The 5621-nt window shown below is 48.5% G+C and overlaps 1 long non-coding RNA gene across 1 annotated transcript; it reads right to left on the bottom strand.

Moving 5' to 3' along the window:
• Positions 1 to 499: 499 nt before the first annotated feature.
• Positions 500 to 1269, bottom strand: LOC139830449 (uncharacterized). The gene is made up of 3 exons (XR_011742396.1): positions 1089 to 1269; positions 876 to 986; positions 500 to 758 (listed from the first exon to the last, which is right to left on the bottom strand). It is a non-coding gene; the product is annotated as an uncharacterized lncRNA (long non-coding RNA).
• Positions 1270 to 5621: the final 4352 nt, after the last annotated feature.

The raw sequence follows: 5621 nt of genomic DNA, 5'->3' as shown, positions 1-5621 counted from the left end.
GCAACCGCGACCAAAGTAGCGCGACTAAAGGCCCCCCCTTTAGTCGCGGTTACTTACGAACCGCGACTAAAGGCCCGTCCACGTGGGCCGCGAGGCGGCGCCGGGCGGAGGACCTTTAGTCGCGGTTCTTCTGGCCAACCGCGACTAAAGGCCTCCGCAGGGTTTAGGGTTTAGCCCCCCCTCCCCCTAAATCTGGTTTCTTTTTAATTTGTATTGTTTTATTTCTTTTGGGTTTTAATTTTGAAGGAGTTTCACATATTCTACGGTACTACATACATGCATATGAATGTACAATTTCAAACAAATTTGAAATTAGAACCAAAAAGAATTCAAGAGGAATATACAATATATATTCAATATCGGATGACCATATACAATATATATTCAATATCGGATGACCATATACAATTTTGAACAAGTTTCCATCCATAATTTAGTGCATATAAAGATCTACGTCGTCGTAATGGTGTTCTCCTCTAGGATCGATGACTTCCCTCGCCAACCATCCAGCTAGTTCCTCTTGAAGTGGTCGGAAGCGAGCTTCTGGACTAAGCGTCTTCCGGAGGTTATTCCTCATGATGTTGTTCTCACACTTCTGGTCCCGCTCATTGCAGTATCTCCGGATCCTCTCACAAACATAGTATCCACATAGATTGGTCCCCGGTGGCTGAATATCCCCAATCGTCCGCACTGCCATTTTAAAATGTAGCTCTTTTTTGAATTCACCGACCTTGGTATCTACGAACCGTCTCCAAACCCTACGAGGCAAAGAAAATTAAATGAACAAGAGAGTTATTAATTAGTTACTTGATATTAGAAAATGATGAACGAAATAGGCCGATCGATATAGAGCGCAAATGAATGAAAATAATTACTTTTGCATCATTTTTCTCATGTCGGCCCAAAGCGCCGGATCCATATTCAGAGAGTCGTGGACGAGAACTGAGGAGGTGTGAAATTGAATTACCATAAGAATCCAGTGGAACCTGCGGACACGATACATGCACAGTCATGCATAACTCATCGATTAGCCACATACCATGCATGGAGTAAACAAAAGAGAATGTGCTCAAGACAGAAACACTCACCCAAAATGGTAAGGAAATAGAATATCACTTTTGAGTTTCTGTTTTCTAATAAACCGCCACAGGTCATCCTCCACGTCGGCGGGGTGGTGTTCTAACACATATGAATTAACGATTTGTGGGTCAATGAACCCAACATCATGGATGTTCCTTATTCGCATTTCCCGCTTCTTCATTCTGCATAATAGCGTACACAACAAGATAGTTAGGACAATATATATATATATATATATATAGTGCAGGCAATGAACGAGATGGGGGAGAAATTAATAAATCACTTACGTAACGTAGCAGCGATGATAGATTTGTCGAGATCGCGCAGATTGAAAAGCTGGAACAATTCACTCAGATGAATTTGTACATAGTAATGTTTGAAGTGATGCTCATATCTAACTTCCGCATAAATATAGTCTTTGGCGTTTTTAAGTTTTATGTAACCCTTGTACCAATTTAGCAGACCTTTCATTTGTCGAGGTAGATCCTCTTCTGCGCAGCTCGACGAGAGGGCCATTCTTCACATATGTAAATACTACGTCCTTCATTGGCGCCTCATCAAGGCCTAACAGTGCACGAAGAGTGATACCTAAGTCGGCCGCTTGTTCTTTGGCACTCGTTACAGTCAATCCATGTGCTGCCGCAGCTGCTATGATATCGGGGGCATCCGGACCGGCGGCTTGCACTATGAGCGGGGCGATCGATTTTTTACTTTGTTCCCCGAGCTGGGCAACTTCTTTCCCCCTTTCTAAGTTTTTCTCGGCCTCCTCCAAGGCTTTCTTCTCCGCCAACTCTTGGTTCCTCTTGAACGCGAGTGCTTGCCTACGAAGTTCATGTAAATAGTCGTCAGGCAGATTCTTCGCGGCTTGGGACGGTGTGTTCAAAAATGACTTAGCCCAGCTCTTTTCCTTGTCAGAAAATACTTGCTTGGGCTCGGGCTCTCTTTTCTTCTTGCGATCCGCCTTCCATTTCTCATATTCAGCAGCCGCGTGTGCGTCGACTTCCTCGGCACTACGTTCCCAAGGCCTTGTGGGGAGAGGCTTCGGTGATGGCTCGGTATCTTTGTGGTTCTAGGTACATAAGGGTCCGGGTTAATAACCCAGGACTGCTTCTGCTTCTTCGCCGGAGGTGGATTGGGGGCGGTGTCGATCACCCGCCGGACGAGGACTAGGGGCGGCGTCGCTACCCGCCGGAGGTGAATTGGGGGGCGGCGTCGGCTGACGTGAAGGAGGTGTAGGTGAAGCACCACCACCACCACCGCCACCGCCACCGTCACCGCCACCGCCACCGCCACCGCCACCGCCACCACCACCACCGTAGGGGGGTGGACTTGTTGGCGCCTCGCCTGGAAACTTGATAAATTTCTTACGCCATAGAATGAACCGGCGCTTGACATCTCCAAGTCTTTTCACCCCTTCGGGTGTAGCAATGTCAATGTCCAGGTCCTCAAACCCTTGGACTATCTCCTCCACCGTGACACGAGCATAGCCATCTTGAATGGGGTTGTTGTGGTGGAGTGCTCCAGTGGTAAAGCATCTGCCGATGGCTACCTTCATGGACATGTTCCCGATAGAATAATACAGATGACATGCTTTCATCTCCTTTATATCGTCCACGGGGTAGCGAGGAGGCTCCGGTGCGATAATTTCGACCACTAGAGGCTCCGGTGCGGTAATTTCGATCGTCGGTGCACCAGCCGGTGAGGCCTCCGTGGAAGCCACGCTGCTTCTTCTCCGCTGCTGGCTTCCGAGATCCATTGGATGATCTTCATGCTGCGCCCGAGCTGCATCTCTTTCGGCTACTAGTACACTCACGGTTTTCTTCATCACATCCATTTCCGTTACCAACTTCGCCACAACATCTGCATCCCGATCCATCTTTCTCTTACGGCTTCGTAACCGTACGGGTCATCGTTGCAGGGGAACCCTACTTTCCACGGAATGGGCCCCATGCCTCGTACACGTCCTCCATGTTCGGGATTCCCGAGGGCTTTTGTCGGGCGTCGTTCTCTGTTGAACTTGATCCTCCCCTCTTGAGCATCCCTCATTGCCTCAATAAGCTTTTGGGTGGGTTTAATTATTTTGCCCTGATAAACACACTCCCATGTCTCCGGGTTCAGCGATCCCCCATGCCCGTACCACCAGCTTTTGGCCCTTGGGTCCCATCCCTCCGTACCTGGACGGATTCCTCGCGCCCTCAGCTCGTTCTCCATCTTCTCCCACTTAGGCTGCCAAAAGCGATACCCTCCTGGCCCCATAATATGATTGTACTCCTTCTTGGCCGCATTCTCCTTATTTTTTTTTTGATATTTCAAGGAACTGCTCCGATTTCTTTTGCTTCACAAATTCTGGCCAATCATGTTGCAGTTTCTCATATTGTCCTTTGAAATCCGGAGTCTTGCCCTGCTTGACAAAGTCATGGGCTAGATTTTGCTTGTATTTCCGGAATGCGTTGGACATCTTAGAAAGAGCGAACTGTTTGACTAGCTTGCACCTCTCCTTGTTTTCCTGAATCTTGTTACCCTTCTCATCGTATTTGCGGTATTAGGAGGTAGAACGAAATGTTCCATAAGCTTGTTGAAGCAATCTTTTTTTGTTCTCTTATCGACAAAAGTGAAACCAAGACGTGCCTTCTTTGGCTCATTCCACTCCTGGACGGTGATCGAGACGTTGTCTCTAACAACGGCTCCGCATTGGCTGATAAACTTGGTGGCGTTCTTGCTGGGCTCCAGCGGCCTGCCGGTTTCTTCATCGACAACCTCGATGGTGCATGTTTCGTTTGGTTTCATCGTCTTGGTTGCGCCACGCTTTGACGACGTACTCGATTTTTTCGACGATCCGGCCGAGGGCTAAAATAAGAAAGAGAGTCGCGCGCGTTAGTACACACACATTTATTCATATCAGTTAGTTTGTATCACCAGACGCTCAATATGTATATATATACCTCGGCGCCGGAGGTGGTTGCTACTTCCAATTGAAGATCGTCGTTTATCGACGTTTCTTCGGCATCATCTTGCTGACGGCGCCCTTCATCTTCACCCTCAAGGTTCAGATAAGAAGAGATATCATCTTCTTCTTGTCCGGTCGGCACATATAGAATATCGCCTTTTATGATGCCGAACATATGTTCTTCAAGGTCCGGATCATAGTTGTCCAGAATCGGGTCAGCTCTATCGTCCGCCATATGTCAGTCCTGAAAACATGTAGTAAAAACAAATTAATTAAGTGAAGAAGGGGGGCGGTGGCGGTGGCGAAAGGGCGGTGCCAAAAGGAGGGGGCCGGCGAGCTGGAAGGGGTGGGAGAGGGTGTCGCGGAAGAGCGCGTGTGTGCGCCGGGAGAGATTTGAGGCCCCGGGGCGCCGGCGGGCGCCGCCCTAGCGATTGCATGTGTGCGTGTGTGGCGCGCGCCCCCGGCCGGCCGCCGGCCTCCCTCTCCCCCTGTCTGTGTGGCGCCGGTGGGGAAATTATAAGTCTCAATTATTTGTTTTTTAAGTCAAATTGTAGTCTCAAATTATTTAGTCAAATTGTAGTCTCAAATTATTTAGTAAATTTTAAGTCTTAAATTTTAAGTCTCAATTATTTGTTTTTTAAGTCAAATTGTAGTCTCAAATTATTTAGTTAATTTTAAGTCTCAAATTTTAAGTCTCAAATTTTAAGTCTCAAATTTTTAAGTCTCAAATTTTAAGTCTCAAATTTTAAGTCTTTTTTTAGTTTTTTAAGTCTCAAAATTTTAAGTCTCAATTATATATTTAGTAAATTTTAAGTATCAATTATTTAGTTTTTTAAGTCAAATTTTAATTAGTTCCTTTTTAAGTGAAATTTTAGTACACACATATTTTTAACAAGAAAAAAAACTAAAAAAAAAAAAAGGGCCGGGGCAGCCTCTCTGATCTCTCCGGCCTCTCTCTCTCCGCGGGTCTCCCCGGCCCCCTTCTCTCTCTGGCCGGTGGCTCGGATCGACGGCGGTAACCGGCCGGCGGCGCGTGGCAGCGGCGGCGCAACGCGGGAGAGCAACAAGGCCGAGGGCGGCGTCAAGGGGCGCTCGAGAGCGGCGCGGCGGCACGGTAGTGTGGCGGCGCGCGCGAAGTGAGAGAAGGCGGGAGAGGCGCGGCGGCGGCGACGACGGCGACGTACGAGCTTCGCGTCGGCGGCGGAAGACGGCGTCGGCGTGTGGCGGCAGCAGCCGGGCGTCAGCGAGGGCGGAGGCGTCGAGGGCGGCGAAGCGTCGAGGAGCGCAGCAAGACTGGATCGCGCGGAGAAGAAGAAGTGCCGTGGCGGTTCGCGCGGCGATTTTATAGGACCCCTTTAGTCGCGGTTGGGGTCCCCAACCGCGACTAAAGGTACCCCTTTAGTCGCGGTTGGTGACCCCAACCGCGACTAAAGCCTTTTTTCGCCCCGCGGTTGAGGTTCCCGCGGAAAACGACCTTTAGTCGCGGTTGGCCTGGCCAACCGCGACTAAAGGCCTTTTTCGAAATTATTTCGTTTTCTAAATGTGAAAAATAAAACTAATTAAATTCAAAACTTTAAAAATACAAATAATATAT

This window comes from Lolium perenne, chromosome 4 (genome assembly GCF_019359855.2).
Source record: "Lolium perenne isolate Kyuss_39 chromosome 4, Kyuss_2.0, whole genome shotgun sequence".
NCBI lineage: Eukaryota > Viridiplantae > Streptophyta > Magnoliopsida > Poales > Poaceae > Lolium > Lolium perenne.
Note: the sequence above shows the minus strand (reverse complement) of the source record. Positions and strands in the feature narration are given on the sequence as shown.